General features: G+C 47.3%; 1 long non-coding RNA gene across 1 annotated transcript in view; it reads right to left on the reverse strand.

Moving 5' to 3' along the window:
* The window catches only part of LOC310680200, a 179,585-nt gene extending 171,742 nt beyond the window's left edge, over positions 1–7,843 (reverse strand). The window contains exon 1 of the long non-coding RNA XR_014512674.1: positions 7,793–7,843. This is a non-coding gene — a long non-coding RNA (uncharacterized lncRNA). The remainder of the gene's footprint in view (positions 1–7,792) is intronic.
* Positions 7,844–12,405: the final 4,562 nt, after the last annotated feature.

A 12,405-nucleotide genomic window follows, 5' to 3' on the forward strand; every position in this document is an offset into this window, starting at 1 on the left:
GAGACGGCTCTTCTCTTCAGTTGTGCCGAGTGTCACCTCCTCAGCCTCACGGCAGAACATTTCACCAGTGATGGCAAGCAGTTTGGTTGAGCAGATCCCTCAAAGGGAAGGGAAAGTCAGCGAACAGGTGCTTCATCAAATTCAACACTGCTGGGGTCCTCTACAAGTCAATCTCTTTGCTCACAAGCTAAACCGTCAGCTACCCCGTGGTTTCAGCAGGTTCCAAGACAACCAAGCAGAAGCCTGGAATGCACTAATAACGCCACAACCAAAGGAATTCTTGTATGCCTTCCCTCCTCAAGCCATCATTCTGAGAGTCCTCCAAAAGATCAGGTTGGGAAAAGCTCAGGTGGTTCTTGTTGCATTGTTCTGGCCCTGCAGTTCTTGGCTGTCAGAGATTCAGGTTCTTTCAGTGGCACCACCATTTCATCCTCCTGTATAATTTAGTTTACTTTGCCAGGAACCATTGACTCATCCGAACCCACAATGGTTGAAGCTGACTGCATGGCGTTTGAGCGCCATAGCCTGAAATCTCGTGGTCTGGATGAGAATGTTATCTCCACTATTATAGCTTTCGGACATCCATCCACAAGACCTATTTATCAATCCAGTAGACTGAAGAGGTGCAGAGGGCGTTCGAGAGACTCAAGGCAATGTTTGCCTCAGAAGAGTACCTAGCACGTCCAGATCCACACCGACCTATGGTAGTTGAGACTGATGCTTCCAACATGGCACTGGGGGCAGTTCTACTGCAAGAGGATGAGACTGGGGACCTGAGACTGCGTCTTCCACTCTCGCAAGCTGAGTCCATCAGAGCCGAAATACATCATTTGGGAGAAGGAATTGCTTGTTATCTGGGACTCTCTGGAAATGTGGTGGTGGAATTTAGAACACTGGCGGACAACTCGGCGTCTTAACCAGAGGCAAATAATTCTTCGCCAGATTCAACTCAGAACCAAAGAGCAGATGCTCTTTCTCATTAACCAGAATATCAGGAAGTGCCTGCCTGCCACAAGTCTTTGCTCCTGCCTGTGGTCATGTGAGAGGAAATACCCAATCCACTGTCCCCAGCATCCCTGTTCCATAAATCTACACCTCAGGTAAGCCAATCATTCTTTCTAGTTGCTGCATGCCCTACGTACTTCCCTATGATTACTTGGTTAAAATGCTGGGAGCCTGGTGGGAGTATGTACCACAAAGTTTTTCCTACACTATTGATAATGCAGTTCAGCATTAAAAAAAAACCACAAATGAAATTATTCTATGATTTGAATGTACTTCACTTAATGCATAGTTAAATGCACCAACTTTGATGACTTTAAAAGGGAATTAGAAAAATGCTATGATAAGGCTCTCAATGGCTATGTGTGACAATGGCTCCATGCTACCTCCAGGACCACAAGCAACATGCCTCTGAATGGCCATCAATGGGGAGCAACAGCAGGAATGGGCTGCGCACTCATGTCCTGCTTCTGGGTTGGCCACTGTGGGAAACAAGATGGGCACTGGATTTATTCAGAAGAGCTCTTATTTTGTTGTTAATGCTTCTAAAAAGTGCTGAATGCCTTGATTATAATTTATCATCTTTTAGAATCTCTTTGCTTAGTGACCAAAATGGAAACCAGGCACAAATGGATGAGGCATATGAGGGAGATGTTTAAAGATAAGTTGTTTAGGGTTCTGGAAGGGGAGAAGCTGTGTACATCTTTTCTTTCAGGATTTCACCATCCCATTATAATCTTGCCCATTGTTTGAGCCTTTGTCATTGTGGAGCTTCTCCACCCCTGGACACTGAGGTCCAGCTCTGAGGGCCTTCTGGCGGTTCCCTCACTGCGAGAAGTGAGCTTACAGGGAACCTGGCATAGGGCCTTCTTGGTGGTGGTGCCTGCCCTGTGGAACGCCCTCCCATCTGAAGGCATGGGAGTTTTTAATGTTTAATGCTGTATTGTGTTTTAATATTCGGTTGGGAGCTGCCCAGAGTGGCTAGGGAAACCCAGCCAGATGGGCGGGGTATAGATAAATAAATAAATAATAATAATTATGATGTAGATCATGCTGGCCCACATTCTTAACACAGGCATTCCTTCTTCTGGATTCACCCACAACAGGGAAACTAGAGAGAAATGTCATGATTAAATCTGATATTTGCAATTCTAGTGTTTCACTTTTACCTGCAAGATAAAAAATAGTTAAATTGGCATCAACTGGCTGGCAAGGCCTTGGGGATGAGGCAGCTTTACAATCATCCATTATTTTAGCTCTCATGGACTTTCTGACATCTTTATCCTCAGGCAGCACTGCGTTAATTTCAAAGCAATTTTTGGAAGGGTATCTTCAGGAACATTAAAGCTGTGAAACCAACCATGTAGTAGAATCTGCCCTCATTTATCTGGTGACTCAGAGGAACTCATAGCACGGACAGTATACATAAATACAGAGCTAATCAGTGGAAATAGTGTTGGGTGGGGGGGTAGTTTCCAAGATTCCAGTTTTAAGGATTGGAAATACTTATTTTGCACCTTCTATAAATTGAACCCCAGCCTAAAGGGGAGGGCCTCGGTTTTAAAGCAAAAACATCCCTGCAACCTTCAATGGGTAAGTATGAACTAGCTAAGAGTTATCTCTCAGCAGCTCTCCTCAATCTTTCATCTCCCACTGAACCTCTGACTGATTTGCCTCCCACTGACTTACTCCTGGGGTTGCAAATGCAGCAGGTGTCAGTATACCCCCAGTGCATCCTTCGAAAGGTCTCAGTAATGCTTCCCCTCAAAAATTCACATTCCATGGGAGATTGCTTGCTCTTCCTGCTCTGTTCCTTTTTTGCACATCCCTTAAACATGCCTACATGTCACTGGATGCCTGGACTGGACTCCCAGCCACCCTTCTGAGCAGAGGAGAGGTTTAAAGAACTTGTCTGAAAGCGAGTGTGGCAGTGGCTGATTTCGGTGTCTTTTATCTCCATTGATGGGGAGGATCTTATGGGATCTTGGCCCTGCCAAGATTTTGAACCCTCCTCAGACCTCCAAATCCATGGTCTAGTCTTTGCCTTGCCCCCCACAATAACATCAGTACATTTCCCGCTGCTGAGAGGCTTCTGTCCACCTTCTCTGTTTAGCTAGTCATAAAAATCACATGCAGTGGACCCCTCCCCAAGCATCTCTGTTGCCTAGAAAGTTATAAGCAGCGAGGGCTGGGTGATTCCAATTCTGTCAGAAAACTTAAGCTCTGAACTGGGTGGTAGTGGTCCTTGCATAGCCCCAAGACATCCTGTGGAAATTTGCTCTTTTGAGCCCTCCCATATTGTGTGTGCATGCATCATAGGCACCAACTCCTAGGGGCTGAGGCACTTTGTGTTGGAAAAATGCCCTGGGGTGCCCCTGCAGCCCGCAAACTCCGAATGTCCTCCAGTACGTACAGCTCTGGAAAAGGCATTCCCCTTCTTCTCCAATGAGCTTCAGCGACATATACCAACTAATATATGCACACTAATCTTCTGGCGTAACAGCAAGAAGAATGAGACATCATAGAGCTAATCTACGTATTTAAACACTACATACAGACAAAGGAATCATTGCGTCCTTTCTCTCCAGCTACACACAGTACACAGTTCTCTCCAGTACACACAGTGGAAGAGATAAGACTCTTCCTTTCCCACACTCTTCCCAGTGAATTAAACCAATCACATCTGCAGCAACCCCCCCCCCATTTTTTTGAGGAGGCCACCCCCGCTCCCATTGTTCAGAGGTCAGAGGAGGTTTCTCAGGAGGCAGATGAGGTGATCAGGCACTCACATTTCATAGAATCATAGAATCCTAGAGTTGGAAGAGACCAAAAGGGCCATCGAGTCCAACCCCCCTGCCAAGAAGGAAACACCATCAGAGCACTCCTGACATATAGTTGTCAAGCCTCTGCTTAAAGACCTCCAAAGAAAGAGACTCCACCACACTCCTTGGCAGCAAATTCCACTGTCGAACAGCTCTTACTGTCAGGAAGTTCTTCCTAATGTTTAGGTGGAATCTTCTTTCTTGTAGTTTGGATCCATTGCTCCGTGTCCGCTTCTCTGGAGCAGCAGAAAATAACCTTTCTCCCTCCTCTATGTGACATCCTTTTATATATTTGAACATGGCTATCATATCACCCCTTAACCTCCTCTTCTCCAGGCTAAACATGCCCAGCTCCCTTAGCCGTTCCTCATAAGGCATCGTTTCCAGGCCTTTGACCATTTTGGTTGCCCTCCTCTGGACACGTTCCAGTTTGTCAGTGTCCTTCTTGAACTGTGGTGCCCAGAACTGGACACAATACTCCAGGTGAGGTCTGACCAGAGCAGAATACAGTGGCACTATTACTTCCCTTGATCTAGATGCTATACTCCTATTGATGCAGCCCAGCATAGCATTGGCTCTTTTAGCTGCCGCGTCACACTGTTGGCTCATGTCAAGTTTGTGGTCAACCAAGACTCCTAGATCCTTTTCACATGTACTGCTCTCAAGCCAGGTGTAACCCATCTTGTATTTGTGCCTCTCATTTTTTTTTGCCCAAGTGCAATACTTTACATTTCTCCCTGTTAAAATTCATCTTGTTTCTTTTTGCCCAGTTCTCTAATCTGTCAAGGTCGTTTCGAAGTGTGATCCTGTCCTCTGGGGTGTTAGCCACCCCTCCCAGTTTGGTGTCATCTGCAAATTTGATCAGGATGCCCTTGAGTCCATCATCCAAGTCGTTGATAAAGATGTTGAATAAGACCGGGCCCAAGACAGAACCCTGTGGCACCCCACTAGTCACTCTTCTCCGGGATGAAGAGGAACCATTGATGAGCACCCTTTGGGTCCAGTCAGTCAGCCAGTTACAAATCCACTGAGTGGTAGCATAGTCAAGACCGCATTTTACCAGCTTCTTTACAAGAATATCATGGGGCACCTTGTCAAATGCCTTGCTGAAATCAAGGTAGGCTACATCCACTGCGTTCCCTTCATCTACCAGGCTTGTAATTCTGTCAAAAAACGAGATCAGGTTAGTCTGACATGACTTATTTTTCAGAAATCCATGCTGACTATTGGTGATCACAGCATTCCTTTCTAGGTGCTCACAGACTGTTTGCTTAATGATCTGCTCCAGAATCTTCCCTGGTATTGATGTCAGACTGATTGGGCGGTAATTATTTGGGTCATCTCTTTTCCCCTTTTTGAAAATAGGGACAACATTTGCCCTCCTCCAGTCTGCCGGGACTTCGCCTGTTCTCCAGGAATTCTCAAAGATGATTGCCAGTGGTTCTGAGATCACATCTGCCACTTCTTTTAATACTCTTGGATGCAGTTCATCTGGCCCTGGAGACTTGAATACATCTAAACTAGCCAAGTATTCTTGTACTATCTCCTTAATTATTCTGGGCTGTGTTTCCTCTGCTGAATCATTTGCTTCTTCAGGTCGGGCATTGTTTTCCTTATCGGAGAAGACTGAGGCAAAGAAGGCATTGAGGAGTTCAGCCCTTTCTGTGTCCCCTGTTTGCATTTCACCATCTTCTCCTCTGAGTGACCCCACTGTTTCTTTGTTCTTCCTTTTGCTATGAACATACCCATAAAAGTCTCTTTTTTTGCTTTTAACCTCTCTAGCAAGCCTGAGTTCATTCTGTGCTTTAGCTTTTCTGACTTTGTGTCTACATGTGCTGGCTATTTGTTTGAATTCCTCTTTGGTGGTTTCCCCCCTTTTCCATTTTTTGTACACATCCTTTAAGTTCTTTAGATAGCCACCCTGGCTTCTTTAGGCACCTTCCATGTTTCCGTCTCATTGGTATTGCCTGAAGTTGTGCTTTTACTATCTCCCTCTTAACAAACTCCCAGCCATCATAAACTCCCTTTCCTTTTAGTATTACTGTCCATGGGATCTCACCCAGCACTTCCCTAAGTTTTATGAAGTTGGCTTTCTTAAAGTCAAGAAGTTGAGTCCTAGTATGCTTGGCTGCTCCTTTCCGCTGTATAGTAAACTTCAGAAGAGCATGATCACTCGCGCCTAATGATCCTTCCACTTCTACCCCACTAACCAGGTCATCAACATTGGTTAGGACCAGATCTAAAATGGCTGTTCCTCTTGTTGCTTCTCCCACTTTCTGGACAATGAAGTTGTCTGCAAGGCCAGGGAGGAATCTGTTTGACCTTATGCTCTTGGCTGAGTTTGACATCCAACAAATATCCGGGTAATTGAAGTCCCCCATTACTACTATCTCCCTTCCTTTTGCATGCTTGGCCATCTGTTCCAGGAAGGCATCATCTATGTCCTCCGTTTGGCTTGGGGATCTATAATAAACTCCCACAATGAGGGCTCTGTTATTCTTCTCTCCCTTAATTTTGACCCAAATGCTCTCACTTTGGCTTTGAGGTTCTAAATCTTGGATCTCTTCACAGGTATACACATCCCTGACATATAACGGCACTCCTCCTCCTTTCTTGTCTGGTCTGTTTCTCTGAAATAGATTGTATCCCTCCATTATTACATTCCAATCGTGGGCCTTATCCCACCAGTGATGGGATAAAGCATCAGTTTCAGTGATGCCTATTATGTCATATTTAGTTTGCTGTACCAAGAGCTCAAGCTCATCTTGTTTATTTCCCATGCTTTGTGCATTAGTGTACAGACATTGAAGTCCATTAATCATTCCCCCATGTCTCTTATTTAAGGATTTTTTCCTCCCACCACTAGGTCTGCGTGCTGTTTGCTCCATTTGGGCTATCACATTTGGATGATCATCTTCATCAATTGATAGACTCCTACCTTCAGGAGCACTGTCTCCCTCCCCCACATTAGTCAGTTTAAAGCCCTCCTGATGAGGTTTCTGAGATTTTTGGCAAAAACATTCCTCCCAACCGTTGTGAGGTGCAGCCCAACGTTTGCCAGAAGTCCATCTTCAAGAAACTGCAGTCCGTGATCTAAGAATCCAAACCGGTCCTGTTTACACCATTTGCGAAGCCAGCTGTTCACTTCCACTATGTTTCCCTCTCTCCCTGGGCCACGTCGTTCAACTGGGAGGACAGATGAGATGACAATTTGTGTATTTAATTGCTTCAATTTCCTGCTCAGAGCCTCGTAGTCTCTTTTGATCTTCTGGAGGCTATTGCTTGCAGTGTCATTGGTTCCCACATGAACCAAGAGGAAGGGGTATTTGTCAGTGGGTTTTATGATTGCTTGCAGTCGTTCAGTTACATCTTGGATCTTAGCCCCGGGGAGACAGCACACTTCCCGAGACATCTTGTCAGGCCCACAGATCACTGCTTCTGTTCCCCTCAGTAGGGAATCCCCTATCACCACTACACGTCTCCTCTTAGGTTTGGTCGGGATTCTTCCGTGAGCTGTCCGTTCCAGCGTCGCCTGCACATTCCCTGAGGACTGACTTTGCTGCTCATCTTCATATACCTGATCGGCTGTAATGAGGGAGAGATCTTCAAATGGAGTCTGCTCTTCGTCTTCCATGCTAGGGGAGAGGATCTCAAAGCGATTGTGTATTTCTAAACAATCAGAGCGAACCCTGGGCCTCCTACTTATTTGAGTCACGTTTCTCCATATATCTGGCTCCTATGTTGGTGAACTAGCCTCCTTCTCTTTTTTTTTTTTTAACATAATTTTTATTAGCAGGCCAATCCAATCACATTATTTCCAAATCATAATTCCAAATTATACAGCCAAATTTTTAAATTTATTGGGGGTACCCATACATCAAGCTCTGAACGAGGATCAAAACATCACTTCTGTTCCTGCTTTTATCAAACAGTTCTATCCAGATCTGTCCAGACAGTCTCTTTATTACCGTATTTTTCGCCCTATAGGACGCACTTTTTCCCCTCCAAAAATGAAGGGGAAATCTGGGTGCGTCCTATGGGGCGAATGCAGGCTTTCGCTGAAGCGTGGAGAGCGAGAGGGGTCGGTGCGCACCGACCCCTCTCGCTCTCCAGGCTTCAGGAAGACATCCGCAGCCTAGGCAGCCCTGCGGGAGGTCCCGCAGGGATGTCTAGGCTGCAGATAGCAGCCTGCTTCCCGGAGCGTCGGGCGCCCTGAAAGCAGAGCGCACGGCGCTTCGGGAACACGTCCGCACCCTAGGCAGCCCTGCGGGAGGTCCCCGCAGGGCTCCCCACGCTGCGGATAGCAGCCTGCTGCCCGGCGGGTGGGGCGCCCTGAAGCAGAGCGCCCCTCGCGCCGGGCAGACACCCGCAGCGTGGGGAGCCCTCCAGGAGTTCCCCGCAGCGCTCCCCACGCTGCAGATAGCAGCCTGCCGCCCGGCGGGTGGGGCGCCCTAAAGCAGAGCGCCCCTCGCACCGGGCAGACACCCGCAGCGTGGGGAGCCCTCCAGGAGTTCCCCGCAGCGCTCCCCACACTGCGGATAGCAGCCTGCTGCCTGGCGCGAGGGGCGCTCTGCTTCAGGGCGCCCCTCACGCCAGGCAGACACCCGCAGCGTGGGGAGCCCTCCAGGAGTTCCCTGCAGCGCTCCCCACGCTGCGGATAGCAGCCTGCTGCCTGGCGCGAGGGGCGCTCTGCTTCAGGGCGCCCCTCACGCCAGGCAGACACCCGCAGCGTCGGGAGCCCTCCAGGAGTTCCCTGCAGCGCTCCCCACGCTGCGGATAGCAGCCTGCTGCCTGGCGCGAGGGGCGCTCTGCTTCAGGGCGCCCCTCACGCCAGGCAGACACCCGCAGCGTGGGGAGCCCTCCAGGAAAAAAAATTTTTTCCTTTATTTCCCCCCAAAAAAACTAGGTGCATCCTATGGGACGGAGCGTCCTATGGGACGAAAAATACGGTACTTTCTTCGTCTTTTTGTTGTTATCATATATTCCTTTCTTTGCGATCTCTGATAGTCTTCACAACAGGTTTAGAAACAAACAACATCTGCGTGGGTTTTGCACAGTCCAAGAGTCATATCTCATAAGGACAGCCGTCATTCCTCCCCTTCTTCAAAAATTTATCTTCGGTCTGTCCTATTAATTTTCCCTAGCTTGCCACATATTTCACAAAGGGGCTCTTCCAGGTTATCACATTTCAATCCATCATTCACATTCCAATGACCCTGGTCCTCCTCCCCTCGCTTTTCTTCAAGAAGCCTGTCTTAGCAGGACGCCATTAAAAACTGCGTCATAGAATTTTTCCTCCGCTCTCCAATATTTACCAGTCCTCTCTTCAATCAATAATTCACTCCACACAGCTCTTAAATTCGAACTAGCCTCCTTCTCAGGGGAGTCCCCTGTCTCCTCCTTGGTGGAGACGGTGTGCTCTGTTGCTTCCAAGAAGAGCTCCATCTCTCTAATTCTTTGGAGCTTAGCTACACGTTCCTCCAGTTGCTGGACTTTGTCTTCTAAGAGGGCAATCAACATGCAATTGCTGCAGGTAAAGCTGCCTGCAACAAAGGTTGGCAAGATGGCAAACATTGCGCAGGAACTGCAGGCAACTGCAGCTGTTCCCTCCCCCTCCATCTTGAGAACGTGTCGTTGGGGGTGGCTACAGCGGTCCTTCATCATAAAAAACATGAAGACAGGACAAATAACTCCCACCCAAAAACACACACACAAAAAACCCCCCTAGGTCTCCCCCAACAAACGTTTGAGACTAGCTCCCCTAAATCTAAAAGATGGATCAAACTGCTCTTTCTTTCTTTCTTTCTTTCTTTCTTTCTTTCTTTCTTTCTTTCAGAACTTGCCATAGTTTGCTGTGGTCGACACAGTCAAAGGAAGGCTTTTGCGTAGTCAATGAAGCAGAAGTAGATGTCTTTCTGGAACTCTCTAGCTTTCTCCATAATCCAACGCATGTTTGCAATTTGGTCTCTGGTTCCTCTGCCCCTTCGAAATCCAGCTTGCACTTCTGGGAGTGCTTGGTCCACATACGGCTTAAGCCTGCCTTGTAGAATTTTAAGCATAACCTTGCTAGTGTGTGAAATGAGAGCAATTGTGCGGTAGTTGGAGCATTCTTTGGCACTGTCCTTTGGGATTTGGATGTAGACTGATCTTTTCCAATCCTCTGGCCACTGCTGAGTTTTCCAAACTTGCTGGCATATTGAGTGTAGCACCTTAACAGCATCATCAGTTAAAATGTCATTACTTCCACTGGCCTTGTTATTAGCAGTGCTTTCTGAGGTCCATTTGACTCTCCAGGATGTCTGGCTCAAGGTCAGCAACCTGGGGTGTACGAGACATCCATATCTTTCTGGTATAATTCCTCTGTGTATTCTTGCCACCTCTTCTTGATGTCTTCTGCTTCTGTTAGGTCCTCACCACTTTTGTCCTTTATTATGGTAATCTTTGCACAAAATGTTCCTTTCATATCTACAATTTTCTTGAACAGATCTCTGGTTTTTCCCATTCTGTTGTTTTCCTCTATTTCTTTGCATTGCTTGTTTAAGAAGGCCCTCTTCGTCCTCTCCCCCATGCTTTTTAATATCTATATGAAGCCGCTGGGAGAGATCATCAGGGGGGTTGGGCTGGGTGTTCATCAGTATGCAGATGACACCCAGCTCTACCTCTCCTTTAAATCAGAACCAGTGAAGGCGGTGAAGGTCCTGTGTGAGTGCCTGGAGGCTGTTGGAGGATGGATGGCGGCTAACAAATTGAGGTTGAATCCTGACAAGCAGAAGTACTGTTTTTGGGGGACAGGGGGCAGGCAGGTGTGGGGGATTCCCTGGTCCTGAATGGGGTAACTGTGCCCCTGAAGGACCAGGTGCGCAGCCTGGGAGTCATTTTGGACTCACAGCTGTCCATGGAGGCACAGGTTAATTCTGTGTCCAGGGCAGCTGTCTACCAGCTCCACCTGGTACGCAGGCTAAGACCCTACCTGCCCGCAGACTGTCTTGCCAGAGTGGTGCATGCTCTAGTTATCTCCCGCTTGGACTACTGCAACATGCGGCTACCTTAGAAGGTGACCCGGAAACTGCAATTAATCCAGAATGTGGCAGCTAGACTGGTGACTGGGAGTGGCCGCCGGGACCACATAACACCGGTTCTGAGAGATCTGCATTGGCTCCCAGTACGTTTCTGAGTACAATTCAAAGTGTTGGTGCTGACCTTTAAAGCCCTAAACGGCCTCGGTCCTGTATACCTGAAGGAGCGTCTCCACCCCCACTGAGATCCAGCGCCGAGGGCCTTCTGGCGGTTCCCTCATTGCGAGAAGTAAGGTTACAGGGAACCAGGCTTCTCGGTAGTGGCGCCTGCCCTGTGGAACGCCCTCCCATCAGATGTCAAAGCGATAAACAACTATTTTACTTTTAAAAGACAACTGAAGGCAGCCCTCTTTAGGGAAGTTTTTAATGTCTGATGCTGTACTGTTTTTAATATTCAGTTGGAAGCCGCCCAGAGTGGCTGGGGAAACCCAGCCAGATGGGCGGGGTATAAATAAATTATTATTATTATTATTATTATTATTATTATTATTATTATTATTATTCTCTCCTTTGGAAGATTCTTTGGAAATCTGCATTCAATTTCCTGTATCTTTCACTTGCGTTTTGTTTGTCTTCTCTCCCCTGCTATTTGTAAGGCCTCGTTGGACAGCCACTTTGCTTTCTTGCATTTCCTTTTCATTGCTGCCTCCTGTTACGAGCCTCCATACTCCAGGCATTCTTCAGGCACTCTGTCCACCAAACCTAAATCCTTAAAACTGTTCCTCACTTATGTGTATTCATAAGGGATTTGATTTAGATTGTATCTTACTGGCCCAGTGGTGCTAAGGGGCAAATCTGATTTTTTTTATGTTGATGGTATTTTTTTGTTGCTCTTGAGGGAAAGGGGGGTGGTTACCTGTTTTATTGCAAGCATCATACTTTAATATACACTGCGTTTCACGCAATTTGTAAAACTACTCCACGCTGAACTTTTTTTTTCAATTTCCCCAAAATTAAATTTTTCTCCAGAAAAAAACCCGGAAAAACATTTTTTTCCCCTCATGGCTTCAAAATTTCTGGAAATTTTACATCTCTAGCTATCACTAATGCCCTCTGACGTTAATGGGGAAGTGTTATGCCTATCAATGTGGTTGCTCGAGAGCGAACAGGCAAGATCCCTCACTGGTCTTTTCAAAGGCTTTATTATTGGTGCAAAAACATTTACAATGCAGAACGCCTCTATTCCATGTCTGGCTCAGTCACTAGCACTACTCCCCAGCAGAGTAGTCTCTTGACCCCCAGCTGACGCCTCCCCTCTCTGCACAAAAGCCTACTGCGCAGGGAAGGCTTGGGTAAAGGGGGACCTCCCTCCTCCCCGCTTTGCTCAGGCACGGTGCCTTGGCTCTTTCTTGCATCCTCCGAGCCCTGCAGCTCTTGCCCACCTTCCTTCCTTCGCTGAGGAAGTGCTGCCTCCCACGATTTTTGGAGGCTCTCTGTAATCCATCTGCTCTTCCACCTCTCGCCTCCCTGACAGGAGGCTTCAAGCTAACAATCTTTTGAAGAAA

The sequence above is a fragment of the Podarcis tiliguerta genome (assembly GCF_965153285.1).
Source record: "Podarcis tiliguerta genome assembly, chromosome: 6".
Taxonomy (NCBI): Eukaryota; Metazoa; Chordata; class Lepidosauria; order Squamata; family Lacertidae; genus Podarcis; species Podarcis tiliguerta.